Source organism: Grammomys surdaster, unplaced genomic scaffold (genome assembly GCF_004785775.1).
Source record: "Grammomys surdaster isolate TR1022 unplaced genomic scaffold, NIH_TR_1.0 215, whole genome shotgun sequence".
Lineage (NCBI taxonomy): Eukaryota > Metazoa > Chordata > Mammalia > Rodentia > Muridae > Grammomys > Grammomys surdaster.
Window position 1 is genome coordinate 5,782,168 of NW_021604660.1, and position 23,258 is coordinate 5,805,425.

The 23,258-nt window shown below is 39.2% G+C and overlaps 1 pseudogene; it reads left to right on the forward strand.

Moving 5' to 3' along the window:
* LOC114625297 overlaps nucleotides 1-19,958 on the forward strand; it is a 28,750-nt pseudogene extending 8,792 nt beyond the window's left edge.
* Nucleotides 19,959-23,258: the final 3,300 nt, after the last annotated feature.

The window sequence follows — 23,258 nt, forward strand, 5'->3', positions numbered from 1 at the left end:
TATACTAGGTCTAAGCTTTGTACTCTTAAATGTGTTGCATAGGCACAATCACTCTATAAGTTTAACCATATTAATCCCATTTTTTATATCTATAAAGAAATTGATACCAATGAAATCCTTAAATTTATATCAAAATAAATTTGGTACCAGCCTAAGAAATTACAACTTTAACTTTGTATCAATTATAAAGATTTCTTCCAATGTAAGATGTGGCTAAGTAGTGTTTTGTTTAAAAGTAAGTTTGATAATCTATCTCTAATTGTCTATTTGGCTAATTTGTATACAATTACTATATTCCCTCTTTTTTCAACCCTCTTCTCATTCATCTAAGAAGGAAGGATAAAGAAGAAGAAAGGAAAGGTAGAAATCCATGAGTTTATACTCTATAGTTCCTTCCCTCTCCAATGCTACAACATTTGTATAGTATTTTGTAAAAGGAGAACATAATTCATAAAGCAACCAGAATCATCCATCTCAACCTAAGAGACTTGGATGATGATCTACTTTTGTCTGCTTTCAGATAAATTATGGTGAAGAATTACCTTCTGGGGGCCCAAAGGGAAATAAGAAAATTGGTTTTGTCAAAGGAGATCTTGCTGGCATCATTTGCCTTCCAGTCACTATGTGCTATAAAGATGAATTGCTTAGCTGACATCATGACTATAACAGTCTGAAAGGCTCGAAAGGTTAACTAGCTGCTCTGGAAAAGTTCTGGAGGCAAGTCTTTAAAAGAAACTGTAGCTGCCCAGTGGCCAGAGATGCACTGGGTTCACCTGAAAGGAAGACTGGAAATGAAAAACAGATGGAAAAGCAAGAGGAACATGGAGCCAAGGCAACAATTTCTGATCAAGGCTTAAAGTTTAATATTCAGCACATTGTGTATATAGGAGAAGCCCATGGAACTAATCCATTGTTTCAACTGGATTTTTCAGAAGGCAAGCTCAGTGGGCAGTCTAATCTTGTAAATTCCTATAGGAAGTTGTACATGCAGCGAGGGTGGATGACTCCACAAAGTCAAGATTTTTTGTGGTAAACAAGATCTTTCTGGCCTGCTCAAGGGCACAATTACCCATTTTTAGTTTTCTAAAGATGAGGAGTACTAGTAGCTGGGCGGGGGCACTAGATTTACTTGTTTTCTATTATCCAGTCTAAAGTAGAGTGGTGACCATGTATGGCTTAGGTTGGTGTCTATATTGCTCTGTCTCCTGCATCAAGGAGGACAAACATAGAAGCATTGATGTTTGCCTTTGTTTTATGTCAATAAAAGCTCAAGAACACTCTTACCCATCTCTTACTACTGGCCTTCTATAGCACACTTTTTCCCATTCAGAACAATGCCACATATGAATTAAAACCAAAGGATATATGAACATGCACCCAATACATTTCTTCATAGCAATGAGTAACATCCATAGTGAATAAATGAGCTTGCTAAAAACAATCCTGTGCAAAAGCAACCAATCTTTTTAAGATATAAGGTACAAAAGTTAAAAGCAACAAGATTATAATTAACAATTCAAGCAGTGTAGAAATTAAAGTTGTAAGCAAGAATGTCCCAGGTATCTAATCCTGCTGCTAATTGGCAAGAATCAAACACAATGTATGGCCACCAGGTATATGAGGGGTGACTTTGAGTATTGATAAGAAAACACTTTCTCTCCAGTAAGAGTGGAGACTACACTCCAGGTTAACTCAGTGGGGTGATAGAGATTTTGAGCTGTTTTCATCATTGGTATCATAATCATTATGCTCAGGATCCAAGTCCACTTGGCAGACCAATCTTTCAGGCAGCCATCCAGCTATATTTTCTTTTTGTGAATAAACACAGAACCTCAGCCCCAAATTAAAACAGGGTGAGGACCATTCCATGTATTATTTAGGGGGTTTGTCCATTTAACCATGGCATGTGGGAAAAAATTACAGGCCACAGCGGTGGTGGTTCAGGGAGGCTTCCACACTGCTGCGGGTCCCACATTCGGGAGAAGGTCTAAAGTTCCAGCAGCCTGGAGGCTTTGGCAGTGGCAGGCCTCAATGACATGAAGAAGTTCTTGGTTCCAAAAGGTTTATTGTCATGGCAGATGGTGGATGGATCTGGTTGTATCCCCATAAAACTCAGGCCAGTCCCGAGTTATGTAGGGAGGGAGAAAGGGGGAGAATCTGGGGAGGCGTGCTTAATCTGCTCCGTCCTCTGGCCTTCATTAGTACATAAATCCCTAGGCCCTGAGGCCTCTAGTCACACCCTTTACCTGTGCACTTTGGGAGGGGCTGTAATGACTGGCCTACATGACTGAACAATGTAATTCTATGGAGACTAGACTGCTTTTGAGGACCCAGGGTTCTGGGGGCGTGCCGAACTCCTGCTGGTTCTCACGCAGAGTCTCAGGGTTCTAGGCAGCTGCCCAACCATGACCCAGAATACCCTTATGCAGTTCCACAATGGCATATGAGCTGGAAGTCACTTGATGCCAGTGGTGAGCCACTGCTAACTGACTTTAGTATCAATTTGCAAAAAAATTAAAATAAATAGGACAAAAGCAAGGTGTGCTTTTAGTGACCTTAAAGGTATAACTCCCCATCTTTTGTTTTGTTTTGTTTTAAAAGATATTATGTAAGGTTCCTCAATATGTGTTTCACAATACCTTGTCCTTGAGGGTTATAAGGAATCCCAGTAATCTGGGTAATATTAAATTGTCAACAGAACATCTCAAATGCCTGACTAGTTCCATTATCTGTCAAATTTATCTATCAAATGCTAGTTCCATTATCTGTCTTAATCAGATATGGAACACCAAGCATAAAAAAATAATGTAGGCAATAACTAATTATGTTTTTAGATTCTTCTATTAAAGCAGTTGCAACTAGAAAGCCTGAATTGGTATCAAGTCACATGCACATATTTTAATTTTCCAAAATCAGAAATGAATAACATCCATTTGCCATAATCGGTTAGAAATAGTCCTCAAGGATTAACATCATTATGAATATATTGAGGACACTGAGAGCTAGTCTGTACAATTTGATGTGCATATTTTCTAGAAATACAAAATTGTTGTCTCAACCTATTACTATTTTTTACGATGTAAAGAATAATATTGTATGGCCAATTGTTCTTGTAAGGCCTGTAATCTGTGTGGTTTACAAATCTGCCATACATTTCACTGGAGTCCACACAATCCAGTATGAACTCTTAAATGTCCTATAAAGTTAAGGAAGAATACATGTTTCTTAAATTAAGCTGTATTTGTATAAATAACTATAAATACTGAGAATTAGCAGTATGTAAAAAAGGAACAATTTCAAGAAATTGTAAACTATAAGCTCCATATTGGCTATCAGTATGCAAATTAAAGCTTGATTTTTCTACATTTCAAAAACAGTGGCTACAGCACGTAATTCAATTATTCGTGCTGAAATAAGGGGAAACTCAAGAAAATGAACATGTGATCCAATTGTATATACTGCCTTCCCATTAGATGAGGTGTCTGTAAATACAGTAAACACATTTTCTATGGGCTGCTTGCATAAAATTATAGGAAGTACAAAAGCAAGTATATAAGAAAATTCTAATAACTTGTCTTTGGATAATAATTATCAATTTTGTCTCCTAATTTTGGACATGTGATAGGCCAAATATCAGTATTCTGCTGTGGGGCTGGGTGTAGCTTGTGCCTGGGCATGGCTCCTGTTGAGCTGAGTTGTGGATCCCGCATGTCTGGAACTGAGGCTTGGGCGTAGAAATGTGGGAATTTGACTGAGTTCCCTCCATGCAGTGACAGGCGGATATTTGGTTATGAGAAGCCATGGGAATCCACCCAGGAATGGAGAGGTCTCAGCCTGAAGTCTTGTGGGAGCAGAGCTCCTGGGTTGGGGGTCTCAGGACTGAAGCATCTGACTGGGAGACTGGTGGTCTCTGTCCTTGGGCTCCCAGATGCTGTTGGGAGCAGCAGAAGAACTGAGACTTAGGGGCATGTGGGCTGAACCAGCCCACAGATGAGAGGGACAAGAGGGAGAAGCTCTGCCAGCGCTCTTGGTCACTGCTATTCACTTGACTGGGTCATGGCTGGCTTGGCTAGCTCCTTGAGTTATCAGGGCTCTGTGGCTGGAATGCAGAGAGGTCCTCCAGGCCGGAGATTAGATTGTGGCAGCTCGGTAGTCAAAGGCCCCCTCTACGGTTCACCACAGCAGGCCCCAAAGATGCAAGGAAGTCCATAGTTTTAAAAGGTTTATTGTCATGGCAGAAAGTGGATATAGTTGTACCCTGTGTCCCCAGGGTGGACTTGAGGTTAAATATTGTTTGTAAGGAGGAGGGTCTGGGAAGGAATGCTTAATTGGCTACGCCCTCTGGCCTTTAGATACCTCATTAATATGGAGATCTCTTGAGGCTCTATATCCTGTAGTCACACCTTCTACCACTGGAGGGGCTGGTAGGAGCGATCCCCTATGCAACTGAAAGGTGCAGATCAATGGATGTCTGCAGCCTTGTGTCAGGAGCCTGGATTCTGTGAGTGTGGCAAAATGTATGCTGTTCCTTGCAGGGATACCTCTTGAGTCTCTGGCAATCTCTGGCCAGTGCACCACCCAAAACCATGCTATCTTTCATGGTCCTTCACCCCACAATTCCTCCTTTTTCTTTTTTAATAAGGAGGGACAGCACTGGAGTGACTGTGTCACTTGTAGTGAACATTTCAGCTGAGGTGGAAGTCAAAAGAAAACACTATGTAGGCTATAGGGGGGGTAGCACAATTAAGTCACAGACTAAGGAGAGTCAAGGTTGGGGGTTGGGAAGGCAAGAGGTCATTGAACCAATTAAGTGTTTTACGATTGTGTTGTTTGAGGGTAATGACATCTGATTAATCTAGATAAATATTATGTTTTTTTCTTACTAACATGTAAGCTTTCCCAAGTTTAGTAGCCATTTGGCTTTGGGAAGAGAGTTCATCTGTAGCTGGAAGGTCCAGGTCTGTCTTCTGTAGGACTCAGCTTGTGTCTCTGGATCTCAGTGTGTGTGTCTCTTGGAAGTCTTTAGTCAGATGAGGTGTCTGGAAGAAGGCAGCTTGGTGTCACAGGCAGGTTCTAGGAGATGGCATTGTATCCACTGGATTTGTCAGAGCACCTGTAGAGTGATCAAAACAGGGGAGCAGAACCCCAGCAGGGGAATATCTACAAAAAGTGGGTGAACAAGTACATCATGGTCTGTAATTCTGATCCTAGAAGGTTAAGGGTGTTTGAGGAAATTTAGTCTTAGAAGGCACCTTTGAGTCCATTTTGGATGCTTGAGAAAGAAAAACATGTTAATTATGTATCTGGGATAGGCAGCAATAGTTTGTTTGTAAAAGGAAACTAGTTGTTAATTAGGGGCTGAAAAATGGTGACTAGCATAGTTGATTTGACCTATGGAAGTAGAATAGATGACTTTTGAACATTAAAGAAACCTAAAAAAGGTTGAAAAAATTTTGGACATATATCACAAATGTTAGGTAGAAAAGAAAACATTTAAATAAAACGCAAGAAAATTTTGGGTTAAAAAGTACAAACACTGTTTTAAGTATTTCTGTTAGGGAGAATAAAAACTTGTGTTAAGGGTCTCAGGTGTGTTTCTCTGTTGTCTTTGATGGGTGTAGAAGCAGTGGGGAAGGGGCCTGCTCTGCCATGTGGTGTCTGCTCTGCCATGTGGTGGCTGGGTGCTCTAGCAGAGAGGTCTCCCGTATTTCCTGTTTGTTTTTATTAGCTGGTAAATCTTAAATGTAGAGGAGAAAAAAGGCCAACCTTGAAGAAAAGCTTAAAGGAAGAGACATAGATGTTTGATAGGAGAGTCAGTGCTAGAAAGAGTGAGAGACTGTATAAGAGACTGATACATGGGGGCGACACATGGTAGCTGGATTGGAGCCGGCAGCTCCTGGGAGCAGTTCCTTCAGGCCTGGCCTGGGGTTCTCAGCCATGAGAAAGAAACTGTCTCAAAAGGAAAGGGGATGTCTCACCCCAAGAAAAGAGTCTTAGAACAAGGGTCACAGCTGGTGCTGTGGCCTGACAGGCAGTTATTAGCTGTGTAGAAGCCTCCCTGTAGGGATGGGGGAGTGCAGAGAGTGGAGGCTGGGGGTTGCTGCCATCTTGACATTGAGCTGGACATTGTAGATAAACATCAAAAGGAAGAAGCTGGCCAAAAACTACATGGAGAAAGAGAGAAAGGGGGGGGAGAGAGAGAGAGAGAGAGAGCGCTACTGTTTTGAACTAGGCAGAAGTTAAACTGTAGCTAAGAGTCAAAGGGAAGACACTGGCCAGGAACATATGGAGAGTGAAAGGGGGGAGTGGAGATAGACAGAGGCCTAGTCTTTTGAACTAGGCCGGGAGTTACTCACTGTTCTTGAATTCCATGGAGTGGTTCTTTGTGGGCACCAGTGGAGGTACTCTTAAAGCTGGCTATGTCCACATCTGAACACCAGTTGTGGGGCTGTAGCTTGCTCATGGGAATGAGTTCTGTTGGGATGAGTTATGGATCCTGCATTTCTGCCACCCCAGGTGGCTGGAACTGAGGCTTGGGGAGCAGATACACAGGGATTTGACTGAGTTCACTCGATGTGGCACCATGAGGATGCTGGGCTATGAGAAGTTGCGGGGCTCCACTTGAGCATAGAGAGGTCTCAGCCTGAAGTCCCATGGAAGTAGAGCTCCTGGGTTGGGGGTCTCCACGCCAAAGCAGCGGACTGGGAGACAGGTTGTCTCTGTCCTTGGGCTCCCAGATGCTGCTGGGAGCAACAGAAGAACTGAGATGCAGAGGCATACAGGCTGGACTGGCCATGGCCGAGAGGGGCAAGGGAGACGTGGCACCCTATGGGGTCGAAACTCTTGGTCACAGCAACTCACTAGGCTAGGTCAAGGCTGGCTTGGCAAGCTGGCTTGAGTTGTCAGGGCTCTGTGGCTGAAATGCAGAGAAGTCCTGCAGGTGGGAGATCAGGCAGTGGCTCAGTAATCGAAGACACCCACTATGGTTCTTTACAGCAGGCCACAAAGATGCAAAGAAGTCCATGGTTTTAAAAGGTTTATCGTAATGGTGGAGAGTGGCTATAGCTGTATCCCGTGTCTTCAGGGCTGGCCTGAGGTTAAATATCATTTGTAAGCAGGAGAGTCTGGGAAGGAATACTTATTTAGCTATGCCCTCTGACCTTTAGATACCTCATTAATATGGAGATCTCTTGAGGCTCTGTGGCCTGTAATCATGCCCTGTACCTGTGAAGGGGCTGGTAGGGGCATTGCCCTACATGAATGAAAGGCCTAGATCAATGGAAGTCTTCGGTCTTGTGTCAGGAGCCTGAAGTCTGTGAGTGTGGCAAAATGTATGCTGTTCCTTGCAGGGATACCTGTTGGATCTCTGGCCATCTCTCGCCAGTTCTCTACCTGAAACCATTCTATCCTTTCACAGTCCTCCATCCCACATTCTGCAATAACAAATTTAGTTGATGTTTGAAATAAGGAATAAATATTTCATGCAAAACACTTTCATGATTTTATCCTACAGTTCTGTATTAACATGGCAAGTGTTTCATAATAGGATGCTCAAACTTTACTTGCTGATGAAGTAAGGTGAATCCACAATAATGGTGCCCTTTTGCCCAAGAACTGCTTTGGGACAGCCAACAATTGATTATTCTGTATAAATAACTGTTGGTGAACAGCTTCCTCTACTTTCTGCAAAGCTATTTGTCCCTCGTCAGTTAATTTTCTGGGGGAACTATGGTTCGCATTCCCCTTGAGAATATCAAACACATGTTTAAGTTCTCCTGATGTAAACTTAAGATGAAGTGTTATTCACTTAACATCTCCTAACAACTATTAAAATCATTTAAAGTAAACTATCTGGTGTTTTTTTTTTTTTTTTGCATGTACACCTGCAATACAGAAGATGGTACTAGATTCCATTACAGATGGTTGTGAGCCACCATCTGTTTGCTGGAATTGAACTCCAAACCTCTGGCAGAGCAGACAGTGCTCTTAACCCCTGAGCCATCTCTCCAGAACCAATTATCTTTATTATTGGAATTTTCTGAGCCAAAATCTACTTAGACTGTAACTGAGACCCCACATATTCAAAAAGATATTGCCTTTGAATCTGTTCTGGAGCAACAAGCACTTCCCAAAATTTTAAAGCTCATTGTATGTGAGCAAAGGCTTTCAATAAATCTCCTTCAGATGAACCAGCTAATAAAACCTCCATATAATGAATAATATACACTGAAGGTTTCAAGGTCCTAACCTCTTGTATCAAAACAGAAACACATTTTTTTTATATATATATAAAATGAAGGGCTATCGGCCATTCTTTGAGGCAAACCCTTTTAATGATATTACTTCATGGGTTATTCAAAATTATAAGCAGACGCACGAAATGCAAACCCCCCACAGTCACCATGCAGAAGAACAGTATAAAAACAATGCTACTAATCCATAATTCTATATCCATTTCCTGGAATAGTAGCTGGAAAGCCAGGCAATACAGCCAGGCTGTAATGATCCCATTAGTTCTTAGTTTTGATTTACCTTTCATAAATTTTAAGTTTGAACTTGGTATTTGATTAATAGAATAACCAATCCCTTTTAGGTGAGTGAGTACATCAGCTCCAGTGTCTAATAAATCTTAAAAACATTTCCCTTCAATTATTAATTTGAGGTTAATTCTATTACTAGTAATAGATTGAACCCAGTGTGCATCAGAGGACCTAAAGCCATCTTGTTCTCTCTTACTTTTAATGAATCTGGATGGTAGCAGTTGCAAAGAAACAAAAACAAGTTGAGCAATTCTTTTGTTAGCAGGTACAGTTAAATGCCATGGGAGGAAGCAGCCATAATTTTAATTCTTCCACATAATCATTATCTATATCACCTGGATAGGTATGTAATCCTTTTATAATAATTCTGCTTTGACCTAGAAGTAATCCCCAGGTCTCTGAAGGAAAGGGCCCAAAAATTCCTATAGGCAGCATCTGAACTCCCATTTCTGTGGTCAGTACTGTGTAGGTAGTGAAACTGATGTCCTGCACTTCGTGGTGTTGCTTTGATAAGTTCCAAAATGAATTTCCCTGCCTTGGGAACAGCTTCATGGCCCTATAAGTTGCTGTTTGTGTATTTCTTGTGGCCTGAGGATGGGTCCTCTGCTTGTTTCCCAATAAGAAATAGCCCTGATTATCTGTTTTAGATTTACATTCCCTGGCCCAGTGATTACGCTTCTTGCACTGAAAACAAATTCATGGGGCATGACCTCATTGTCTGTTCATGCCTTTGATCCTGGGACAATCATTTTTAAAATAATCCAAATGTCCACATTTAAAACATCCTTTATTCACTTGTCTCAGTGAAAACATTGCTTGTACAGTGGTCTCTTGTAATGCAGCAGCCATAGTCAAACCAATAATTGTATGAAGATCCAAGTTCAGCACAAAGATGACTGTATCCAGGTCTTTGCTTTGTATGGCTGGATGGTGGCATGGCAGGCCAGTTTAGTGTTCTCATAAGCTAGTTATATAACAAAAGGAATTCCTGTCTGAGGGTCTCCAAAAATTCTACCAAGCCACTTTTAGCAGCTTATCCACAAATATTTTGAAACGGTTCATCAGGACCTTGTTTGATATCAGGTAAATTTCCACTGAGATCCCTTTTAAGTGGTAATTGATTCCAAGCACCAGAGGTAGCCATTGCAATCTGTGCATATACTCCTGCAGGTAGCCCAATCTAATTATCATTACCTTCATATTTACCCTTCCCAGAAGCATGGTAATATTCCAATCTGCTTTACCTGTCTGAGCATTCATCATGATGGTTCTCTTATTTGTTTCACTTCATTCAGAGCTCCAAAGTAAGTAATCTCCTCCTGACAAAGTAGTCTTTCATATAGTTTTCCAATCTTGAGGATTAAATTTGCTACTCCCACTGTATCCAATAAAGATTGTTTAAAAGTGGCAGCAGGCCTGTACTGTTCTGCAGCTGAATTTAACTCTGTTATTACTCTTACAACCATCTCCACCTGCTCAATTCTATTCTCAACTACAAACATTGGTAAGTCAAAAAAATCCAAGCCCATGATTGAACTCCAAATTAAAGCCAATGAAACACTGACAATTCAACCATACCTCTAAGTTTCCCTTGCAACACTAGAGCAACCACAACTTTAAAAAGCAAAACTCAATCTAGTCTTTCGAAGTCAACACCAAGTGCATCACCCCCAGGGTAAAAAGTTTTTGGCTGCCAATTCCTGCACAAGAATACACAACTGTGCAGCCTCCAATACCTCACCAAAGAAACTCAGCCCTAGATCCTATCTTTTATAAATCTAGTATCTAGGATTTTTGGAGACTTGTTTTTGTGGGTTGGCTCATGCCATGTATTGTCTGAATGACTCCAATCCTGAGTTACTAGTTTTAATCCAACTTCCTGTTACCAATGTTACAAATTTCAATCATACTCAATAACTTATAAGCCACTAATCTGTATCTAAGACATGCAGAACAATATTTATATTTTTAAAACCAGTCAGAACAAAAATGGAGTAGATACACATCTTATATATTTAAACCAAACAATATTTTCTAACCTTTTCAAGCTGTTATTTCAAAAGAAGCACCTTGTTACCTGATGAACACAATAACCACTGTCACAGAGATTTTTCTAGGAAAAACAGCCATCAGCGTTTTGTTTGTTTGTTTGTTTGTTTATCATAGAAGCCTAAAAGCTGTTGGCCTCTTTAACAGCAGCTTATACAGACACTCAGCTCCTGGAAAGGTTTCCCCTGCTGTTCTTTACTCCTAGCTACAGGTACAGGGGTCCAAAAGCCAATTGTGACTGCTTTTTAAACACATTAACCTAAGTCAAGGGGTGGATAGCTAGCAGATAGAGTTTTAACCCTCTTTTTCTTTAAATATTAAACACAGAACAACCATCATTCAAACAATGAAACAAAAACACAGACTTAATATAAAACAGTCAGTTTTGACAGACATGGTCAGATTGGCATGCCAAAACCAGACAATAAACCAGAACTATGGATTTTTCCAGTAGGAGCCAGAGAGAAAACAAGACATCTCCTGATTTCATACTGTTCCTAGGAGAGCTCTGAAATAGCTTATATCCATTTTCCTTCACTTTTGTTAATACATCACAGTTAGGGGACAACAGCTTTTCTAAAACCCTTTCTCTCTCACACACATTCAAGGTCTAACACTTCATCTCCTTCTTTAGGAGGTGTAGCAGCGGCTACTGATAGTAGTTACTTCTCGGAGCCCTGATTTTTTAACTTCCCCAATTTTTCCTAAACCTGCTCCTCTCGCCCGAGGCAGCGCTCTGACTGTGATGAAGGCCTCTCTATGATTCCTCCATGCAAAATTTTGCTGTCACCCCTAGATAAAGTCAGAGTCAGGTTAATACTTCTTCAGCCTTGCTGAATCTGCTTATTGCATCTGTATCAAGAGCCTCCAAAAAATAAAATACCACTAGCATCTATGTTGTTTATTGCTTACTGAGTGTGAGATATTTTTACTTTTTTCATTTTCTGTGGAGCTCCACCCAAGACAGTGTTTCTCAGTCATTCTTCCCATCTTCATGTCCCTTGTTCAGATATATTTGTAGCCACTCAGTGGTAAAATACAAATTGGGTTCACCTGAAAGAAAGGCTGGAAATGAAAAAGAGATGGAGGGGCAGGAGAAACATGGAGCCAAGTCAAAGTTTTCTGATCAAGGTTAAAAGCCCAGGGAACCTATCCTTTTTTTCAGCTTGATTTCGTCACAAGGCAAGCTTAACCAGCAGTCTATTCTTCTCAGTTCCTGTAGGAAGTTGTACATGCAGCCAGGGTGGATGACTCCACCTAGATCCTATTTTGGCAAAGTTTATTTTGGTAGACAATGTCTTTCAGGCATGCTTAAGGCTGGAGGAGGGCACAAGAAACAGATTCAATGTAGTTGAGGTAGAATTAAACAAGGAGCAGAAATAGAAGATCTGAGAATCTCAGCATTCGAAAGTGTGAATCTTGTCAGGGATGTCTTTCTCTTCTTTCATCCTGCAGTATATAAACTTACAAGCAACATATAGTTCTGTAAACACATTCATATGCAACATGCATGTTGCACAGATTGGTTAATGATGACAAAGAAAGATGACTGCCTTTCTTTAGAGATCAATTTGATCATATAATCAAAGTGCAATATAAATTTCTATACTTGTCACCTTATAGGATGGTCTGTAATAACAAGTCATGGGTATTTTGCACCAAATAAGTGTTATTGGCTGTGTATAGATATTTTAGTCTCAGCTAGTTCCAGAGCTGTCTCCATTCACAAAGACAGAGACATCAGCACATATACATCACCTATTTTGTTGATTCTGTTAATCTTCCATTTCTTCTCTGTCTCCAAGGTCTCCAGGAGGTCTCCTTTTGTGATATCTGATTTTTATTAACTTGGAAGCAACCAATAGCTTTTCTTTTCCTGTAGAAATATAGCCATAACCCCTCCCCCAGTAAAATACCTTTTCCAGTTTTCCATCCAGACATTAGAATATCCTTAATATAAACAGGCTGAATTAGTTTAGGATTTTTCCACAACCCAATGTCTTTCAGTAGCTGTAGTATTTTGTTAATTTACATTTTAAAAATTTAAGCTTAATAAAGCACTATGTAATCTATCTTTGTGGTTTTGTTTTTTCCCATCTTGCATCTGGCAAGCATCGCTCTTAAAGTTTGATTAGATCACTCCACCATCTTGTGTCTTGTAGAATTGTGTGATATGCTTGTAAAATGCTTTATATTTTAAGATATAAAAAACTGCTTCATCTTCTTAGAGATATACACATGATCATTTTCTGTTTCAATTTGTATTGGGTATTCCCATAGTGGCCATAGCTTCTAACAAATATGTAATTACAGAATCAGCCTTTTCTGAAGCTAAAGCAGTTTCCCATTGATATCTTAAATGTATGTCTATAGTATGATGCACATATTCCAGTTTACCAAACTTTTTAAAATGTAAGACACTCATTTTTCAAATTTCATTTTTTGGGTACCTTTATGGTTAGATCTTGTAGATAATGGAGTTTGGTTACACAATGAAGAAGTACGACTTTACCTCAGAATTTCCTTTGCTTGTTGCCAAGTGTAAGAAAAATCATTATTTAAACTGTTGCTGTTAAAATGGTGGGGTTTTTTGGTGGAATTCTGAAGCCTCTAGTACATTTCTTATCAGTGGCTGGTCAATTTCATTATTACCTTGCACCATAGTGCCTGGCAGACCTATATGGGATCTTATGTGTGTTAAATATGGTGACTAACTCCTATTTCTTATCATTTGCTGTAGCTGAATAAATAGTGAAGTCAATTCAGAATCATCCTGAATAAGTTCAGCAGTCTCTATGAGTAAAACAACCCTTTCTGCATATTGAGAGTCAGTTACTATATTAAAATATCTTGAAAATTTGACAACACAATGAGAATTGCATATAATTCAGAAATTTGATCTGACTTATAGGGACTCTCAGCCACCTTACATCTTCTGATTGATATCCTATCTTTCCTGATTTATTGGGATTAGTGTAAAATGTAGAGGCTCCAGATATTGGAATTACCTTTATTATATGAGGGAGAATCCAATTAGTTCTTTTTATGAATCGAAGTACCTTGCTTTCAGGGTATCTGTTGTCAATCTCTCCCAAGAAATTACTGCTTGCTCTTTACCAATGTTTATCTTGTGCCCATAATGAGGTAATCTGTATATTAATAAAAGGAACCATAGTTACACGTAGATCCATTCCGACTAATTGTCAAAGCCTCAGTTTTCCTTTTAGTATCAATTCACAGACCTTCTCAATGTAGGTTTTTAGTTCCATTCTCTGTTTATGTGCTAAAAATATCCATTCTAAGATATAATTTTCCCTCTGTATGAGAAATCCTGTAGGGGAATGAGTAGAAGGTAAGATAACTAAGATGCAGGTCATCTTTGGATCAAAATAATTTAGATCTGTATCTTGTAGTTTCCTTTCTACCACAGCTAACTACTTCTAGGCCTAGGTTGACAAATTTCTTTGGCTATTTAAATCTTATAACCTTGTAAGGTTTGAAATAAATTGTTGAGCTCTTGAGTGGCCCAGCCAATCACAGACTGCAGCCAGTTAATATCTCCCATAAGTTCAGTAAATCATTAAGGGTCCCTAATTGGTTTCTTTTGATTTGCACCTTTTGTGGTCTAACCTTTTGCACACGTTTTCTATATCCTAGATAATTGATAGAATGCACCCTCTTTTTTTTTCAGGGATGATATGCAATCTCCAGTAAGGCAAGGTTGTTTATTTACTTCATCAAACATTATTTCAATAATATTTATATCTAGGACAGCCAATAGGATGTCGCCAATATAATGATAAAAAATGGATCCTGGAAATTGTGAATCATCCCCAGTGGCTGTTGTACAAAATACTGACACAAAGTAGAGAGGGTTAATAAACATTCCTTGGGGCATGAGTTTCCTGTGGTATCTTTCTATTGAGTGACCTCTATTGAGGTTAAGTACTGAGAAAGCAAACCTTTCCCTATCACGATCATGTAGAGGAATTATGAAAAAACAATCTTTTAGATCAATCACTATGATAGGACATTTCTTAGGCAACAAGGAAGACAATAGGATTCCAGGCTGTAAAGAACTCATTGACTGAATTATCTTAAAAATTGCTCTAAGGTCTCTCAACATACTTCATCTACCAGATTTTTTTTTATGACAAATACTGGATATTTCCAAGGGATGGTAGACTCTTCTATATGCTGAGCTCCTGGACCTGCCGTTCTAATGCCTGTAGTTTTTCTTTTGTCATGGACCATTGATCAATCCTAATGGGTTGGTCAGTCAAGCTCCTTAGTAGTAAAGCTATTGGTATCTTATTATCAGTGGCTCCTTGGAATAGAACTAAATTGTCAGATTCTGCTGTATCATGTTCATGGATAGCCTGGGCAGTCTGTAGGTTTCAACAATGTTCCCTAAGTAATTTAATTTTTTTATTAAGAGCCTGACAGGTTTTCTAGCCAGACATTGAAACTGAGAACGTATCAATGTTTTCTGCTACTGTAATAGATCTCTTCCCCAAAACTTAATGGCCTCAATTTTCCTATCTGCCCTTCAGGTCTTGTACATTTAAGCCATTTGCTGTTTTGTTTTTGTGGGGGAGGGGGGCATAAAGTACCAACTCCTTGAAATTAGATGTATACTTCTTGAAGTTGGCAAATTGCAGGCCAAGATTTTGGGGAGATAATGCTCTATTGTCAACCATTTCTTTAGTTTCAATATTGTTTACTAGTATTATTAGTTATGGCCTTTGATCTTCTGTAGACGTTTGCCAAAATATTCATTGTTGGCTCCCTTCTAGGTTTTTTGAATTGTCTTCAAAACTTTCCTCAGCCTTGTTATCTGTTCTCACAACATCTGTTTTTGAAGCTGTGGTGTTTAGTTGTCCTGAGGAAGAGAGCACTCCCTGCCTGGCATTGGGGTCTGCAAGTGGTCCCCCTGGGAGGGTTTTGGTAGGGTGTTGCCAGATTTGTCTGTTGTTACTATGCATCCCTTAGCCAAATGTTGACCTTTGCCACACCTTTGACATAGTCCAGAAGGCATAGGACCCCTTTTGGAATTACTTTGTTTTTCCTGCAGTTATTTCTGAGATGGCCCTATTCACTACAATCAAAACACTTGAAATCTTAGGGCACCTCTAGGTCTCTAGAGGCAGCTTCTCGATTACAGTCATATCAGGCAAGTGAGGTCTAACATCAGGTGTATATCTAATCCCCTCATCTACTGATTCTGACCTTGTTCTCAGTGGTTGTCTGATTACTTCTTTGCATTCATCATTTATATTTACAAAGGATAAATACTCAATTATTGCCTAATCTGATACAGTCCTTTCTACAGCTGAGGTTAGCCTTTCCAAATAGTCAGGGAAAGTTTCCTTTGGACCTTTCCCCTGATTCTGTGACTTTGTCCCAGGACTTTAAGGCTGTCAATCAATACAATACAATGTTTCTTCTTCATATACAGACTGCACTTCTACTTCAGCAATGTGACCTTCATCAAGCAACTGATCTGTGGAAATTTCTTTGCCTCTGGCTCTATTTTGTGGCTCTATCTCCCTTGCTTCTTCTAACCACCATGAGAACCATTTTAAGTATGTGGTGGGTTCTAGTATTGGTTTTGCCATATTCTTCCAGTTTTGGGGGATTATTCTATTTTTAACAGCCCACAAAGTCAGGATTTGTTTTATATCTGATGTCACTTCAAAATTGGTGACACTTTCCTTAAATTTCCTCAGTTCTTACACATCCACAGGTTACCATCAAATTGCTGAGAGCCCCATGGATGACCATCGTCTGTAGGTCTTTGTTTTTTAAAAATCAGATAAAGTTTGCTTTCTAATAATTTTTGGTTAGCCTTCTTTATCTTCTGTCTCTACTTGAGTATTTTCCTGAATTGAACTTTTGAATCCCCCCCTTAACGTCTGTGTCCATGCGTCATATCTCTTCTTTTGTCTCTACTACTGTTCCCTCAGTTCCTGTAGTTTCTGTTCAAGGTTTTAATTTAAATCTGTCCACATTTAAAATTTTCTTTATACTGCCGTTATGATATTCTGTTGTCCATTTTATTTTAACTGATTAATTTTAAAAGATTATTCCCCAAGTCTTGCTTGCAATCCTTATTATTTTCTCTTTCTTCCTCATTCTGATCTGTGATTTTCTATATCTTCAATTCTAGTGATCTCTTTAGGGCATGTTGCGAAGTCTTAGATTTCATATTTCTCCATAAGTTCCTCTGTCTTATGTTCTATGCCCTGCTTCCATAATTTTAGAATCTCTTTATGTTGTAATTCTGAATTTAATAAGGACTGCACTGAATATGTGGATCAGTGTGTATAGCACATTTAAAATAACTGTCCAATTCATGTGTGAAGAATAGTGTTCTGTGTATTTCTGTTTTTTTCCACAAAAGTTTTGTTGGTATCAATATGTCTGTCACTCACCATTTTAATTCATTCTTAAATTTACACGGCAAGTTTTTTTTTTTTACATATATTCTCTATATATTTTAGTTTATATATAGAGACAGTTTATATACTTTTCATTTTATTTCATTTTTTTAATGCTACCATTTCAAAGTTCATGTAGTTTTTCTTATTTTGTTTTCAGATAACCCAGTGATACTATTTAGAATTTGAATTAATATTTGTTTTGTGTTTTTTTAATTCAATATCTTAAATTATGTTAACTTGTTGCTCTAGTAGATTTCTTTATATGTGCATTTGCTAGTTTTATACATATGAGATCATGCTGTCTGCTTTAAGGAGAAAATGTTCTTCTGTTTCTCTAATTCAGATGCTATATTTCTATTTGTTGGCCAAAATGCTCTGCCTATTATTTCCAGAAAATATACTAAATAGAAAGGGTAAAATCTGGGTTGTACCAGACCTCAGGTAAAAATGATCACATTCTTCTCAACTAAGTGTGATTTTTATCTATCAGTATTTAATACACAGTATTTTGTGTTGAGGTACTTTTCTTCTTTCACCACTTTGTTGATGTTTTTATCTCACAGGAAGATGTTGAGAGAAGTGTGGTTGCTCCAATTTGCATCCCAGCACATGAGACAAATCAGAAGATCATTCTAACTTTGAGAGCAGCCTAGAGTACTGAGTTTCAAGATAGCTTAGGCTACAGAGGCACAAAATGTTGTGTTCTATTAAAGGCCTATTCTGTATCATTGGCCTTAAATATTCATTTCAGTGTTTTCACTCTGTTTCTATGACATTTTCCTGTGTTGAACAATTTTTCCATTCCAAAAGTGAACCCTACCCATTCATGTTACAAGATTGGTTGTAACTCATATCTCCATAATGTTAGTAATTTCTCAGTTCATGATTGTTTCAGGACCTCAGAAGCTCAGTGCTTAAAATCTGCAGTTTTCTGGAGAAAGAACTTAGTGAAGAAGATGTGGATGCTATTGTGAGACAAGCTACATTTCAGAACATGAAAGATGACCCACTGGCAAATTGTGAACAATTTATAAAACATGAACTTGGAACAAGAAATGATATGGGAAGTTTCCTTCGCAAAGGTGATATTCAGTGGTCTGTAGTAGCAAAAATGTTACATGTTTCCAGGAGTGCTTCTGTATAGGAGAAATAATCTGTGTTTCCAATATATTTCTCAAGATGATAATGGTATTTGGAAGAATCAAATATCTTACCCAATAGAAGGTCTAGGTTTCCAGTAGTATTTAATACAAAAATCTGACAATTTCACTTACTAAATAAATATTAATTTCCTTCCATTTGGCCCACACAAATCAACTATTTAAGTCAACTAGTTTTATCCTAGGCAATATATGTGTTAGAAGTAAGGATTCTAATTCATCTTATGCTGTTGTTCTGTTACTCTTTCTTTGCTCTGGTTTGTTGATGATTTTGGTGGTGATAGTAGTGGTGATGTTAGTTTGTAAGCATGCATATGTGTGTGTTCATGCATGAGTGTGTGTGTATATGTGTTTGTGTGTATGTGTGTGTATGAGTGTGTGTGTGTGTTTGTGTGTGTGTGTGTATGTGTGTGTGTGTGTATGTGTGTGTGTGTGTGTGTGTGTGTGTGTGAGAGAGAGAGAGAGAGAGAGAGAGAGAGAGAGAGAGATTCACAGTATTTCTCAGGCAACCATGGCTTGAATTCATATCCCTCTTGTCTCTGCAACACACTTATACCAATGTTTGTAATTTAAAAATGAGGTAGGTTTAAAGAGTTTCTCCATGTTTTCATTATAACGATTATAATGATGTCTGAATATATTTATCTCATATGAATTGAGTTTGATAAAAGGCATTATACAACCTTATAATTTCATTTTAAGTCAGGAGGTCTTGATAAGAATGAAAATTTTTCTTGTAATATGCTTTGAACACCATTATCATGGCAATAGCTTATAATTTATTATCTCTTGATTTTTATATTTTTCAGAAACTTTTCTTGTTTGTCTTTTCTTCCACTTAATATCAGCTCTCAGATCTCATTCTGAACAAGACCAAATGTTTTACCCAGTACAGCTCACCATCTGTCCCAAATGCAAATAATAAATTAACATTGTTGTCTCTGACAGTTGAACATACCAAGTGGCTATTTGCTTTTGAAATGATACAGTGATCATTCCAAATTTTGTTTTGTTTTGATTTGTTTTGCTTTTTCAAGACAGGGTCTCTTTGTGCAGCTCTGGCTGTCCTGGAACTCACTGGGTAGACCATGCTGGCCTTGAACTAACAGAGATCTGCCTACCTCTGCCTTCTGAGTACTGATATTAAAGTCATGTGCCACTACAAACTGGCTATTTCAAATTTTGTCTAGTAAAATGATAACACTGGCTCCGCTGACACTCTGTGTCACTTTGTCTTTACTTGATGAAATCTTGAGAACTCATTTTTTTGTTTTTGAAAAAAAAAAACTCACTTGTATCTAATGAGGTTGCTTTTGAAGGAAGAAGTATTTTGTCAATTTAGTGATTGTTAGATGGCAAAATGTAGCTTTAAATTCTAATATATTTTAAATATTAAAGAATTTGCAAAACATAGCTTTAAATTCTAATATATTTTAAATATTAATGGATTTTTGCTTCTAAATATTGGCAGTATTAGCAGGTGATCTCTACTTACTACATTCTTAAACTGAAGTTTATTTTACTAATCAGTGATCTAAGGAAAGGTATCCAACTGGTCCTTACTAAGAGCTCAGTGATGTGTCAGGTGAGTTATAGACAGTAGAGTTCTGTTTACTTAGGGATTCTCTGTGCTTCTCCCATTAGGAGCCATTGGAGACTGGAAACATCATTTGACTGTGGATCAGAGTGAAAGATTTGACAAGATATTTCACAGAAACATGAAAAACTTCCCCTTGAAATTCATCTGGGACATGAATGAGGAGTAGAATTTAATCACCATGTGAATAAATCATATGAAAATGTACTAGCCAGAGGTTGTACTATAATATTAAAATTAATGTATTTGTTGCGCTTAACTATTAGTAATAAGCCTAATTTACAGACAAAATTATTACCTTGTGCCTATTGTTTTCCATGATATGAATTTCTAATGGAACTAGTAGCATGGTTTCTATGTTCTTGTAACATGAAAAACATACCCTTGAAATTCATATGGGACACAAATGAGGAATAGAATGTTAATCACTTGGTGAATAAATTATATGAAAGTGTACTAACCAGAGGCTACAGTTTAATATTAAAATTAAGGTATTTCTCTCAACTATTAATTGTAAAGAATAGTTATGGACAAAATGAATAACTTATGCCTAGATTATATGCCATGACATGAATTTAAAAGAGAGCTACTAGCATTGGTTTCATTAACAAAACAACAACAACAACAAACCGAAAAAAAAGAAACCAAACAACAACAACCACAATAACCACAACAACAAAAACAAACCAATGCTGTCACAGAAAGCATAAAATTCAGCTTGTAGATACATTTTTTGAGTATTCTATAGTTCACAATTTTCTTCTCATTTAATTTACAATCAAACAATAATTTAAAATCCCTTTATTCTTGTAATTAAACTATAATTCACCTTGTTCAAAATGAGTAAGTTTGATAAAATGTGCTGTTTGAAATAAAGACAAATGGCATATATAAACATATCCCTTTTAACCATATCCTGAGCCATCCAAGAGGACCCCTTGCATTCAGAGCAGTGGGTAAAAACCCTCCCCTGTGACCCTACACCCCAGCGCTGCACATGACAGCCTGGGGTACTCAGGACCCATCACCCACACAAACCACATCCCTCCGGAATACGACTCCACTTCTGCCCCTCACTTGGTCCTTTTGTTTGGTGACAACAACTAGCTGGTTGTCTCCCATGAACACATCACATCTTGAGCCATCCTTGAGGAACTACTGCATTCAGAGCAGCAGAGAAACCACTGCACTCAGATCAGCAGGAGTTCAGGGTCCCAGAGTCAGCCTAACTCCCAAGAGCTCTTACACCCAGGATCTCAGGATCATAGGATCACAGAGACAGCTGGACTCTGAGGAGTTCTGACACAAGCAAGATAACTGAAAAGACAGGCTCTAGTCAGAGACAGTGAGTACAAGTTGCACTAGAGAAAACCAGATGGGGAAAGGCAAGCACAAGAACATAAGCAACAGAAACCAAAGTTACTTGGAATCACCAGAACCCAGTTCTCCCACCATACCAAGTCCTGTACACCCCATCACACTGGAAAAGTAGGATTCAGATTTAAAATCACTTCTTACGATGATGATAGAGGACTTTTAGAAGGACATAAATGAAATACAGGAGAGCAAAGGTAAACAGATAGAAGCCCTTAAAGAGGAAATACTAAAATCACTTAAACATTTGCAAGAAAACACAACCAAAGAGATGAAGGAATTAAACAAAACCATCCAGGATCTAAAAATGTAAGTAGAAAAAAGTAAAGAAATCTCAAAGGGAGACTATCCTAAAGATAGAAAACCTAGGAAAGAGATCAGGAGTCATAGACACAAGCAAAACCAACAGAATAAAAGAGATAGAAGAAAGACTCTCATATGCAGAAAATACCATGGAAAACATTGACAAAACTGTCAAAAAAATGTATAAAGCAAAAATCTCCTAACCCAAAACTTCTAGGAAATTGAGGACACAGTGAGAAGACCAAACCTAAGGATAATAGTTATAGATGAGATTGAAGATTCCTAACTTAAAGGTCTAGTAAATATCTTCAACAAAATTATAGAAGAAAACTTTCCTAACCTAAAGAAAGAGATGCCCAAGAACATACATGAAGCCTCCCAAACTCCAAATAGACAGGATTTGAAAAGAAATTCCGGCTCTCTGCTCCTCCCTGTTCCAGAGATCGCCGCATCTTCTTGTGCAGTGCCAGCCTCATCCCGTAGACAAAATGGTGAAGGTCGGTGTGAACGGATTTGGCCGTATTGGGCGCCTGGTTACCAGGGCTGCCTTCTGCTCTCCATCTGGTGGCAAAGTGGAGATTGTTGCCATCAACAACCCCTTCATTGACCTCAACTACATGGTCTACATGTTCCAGTATGACTCCACCCATGGCAAGTTCAACGGCACAGTCAAGGCTGAGAATGGGAAGCTTGTCATCAACGGGAAGGCCATCACCATCTTCCAGGAGCGAGATCCCGCTAACATCAAATGGGCCGATGCTGGTGCTGAGTATGTCGTGGAGTCCACTGGCGTCTTCACCACCATGGAGAAGGCCGGGGCCCACTTGAAGGGTGGGGCCAAAAGGGTCATCATCTCTGCCCCTTCTGCTGATGCCCCCATGTTTGTGATGGGTGTGAACCACGAGAAGTACGACAACTCGCTCAAGATTGTCAGCAATGCGTCCTGCACCACCAACTGCTTAGCCCCCCTGGCCAAGGTCATCCATGACAACTTTGGCATCGTGGAAGGGCTCATGACCACAGTCCATGCCATCACTGCCACTCAGAAGACTGTGGATGGCCCCTCTGGAAAGCTGTGGCGTGATGGCCGTGGGGCTGCCCAGAACATCATCCCTGCATCCACTGGTGCTGCCAAGGCTGTGGGCAAGGTCATCCCAGAGCTGAATGGGAAGCTCACTGGCATGGCCTTCCGTGTTCCTACCCCCAATGTATCCGTTGTGGATCTGACATGCCGCCTGGAGAAACCTGCCAAGTATGATGACATCAAGAAGGTTGTGAAGCAGGCATCTGAGGGCCCACTGAAGGGCATCCTGGGCTACACTGAGGACCAGGTTGTCTCCTGTGACTTCAACAGCAACTCCCACTCCTCCACCTTTGATGCTGGGGCTGGCATTGCTCTCAATGACAACTTTGTAAAGCTCATTTCCTGGTATGACAATGAATATGGCTACAGCAACAGGGTCGTGGACCTCATGGCCTACATGGCCTCCAAGGAGTAAGAAACCCTGGACCACCCACCCCAGCAAGGACACTGAGAGCAAGAGAGAGGCCCTCGGTTGCTGAGGAGTCCCTGTCCCCAACACTGAGCATCTCCCTCACAATTTCCTTCCCGGACCCCCGATAACAACAGGAGGGGCCTAGGGAGCCCTCCTTACTCTCTGAGATACCATCAATAAACGTTCTGCACCCATCAAAAAAAAAAAAAAAAAAAAAGAAAAGAAATTCCTCCCTTGGCATAATAATCAAAACATCAAATGCACGATGCAAAGAAAAAATACTAAAAGCAGTAAGG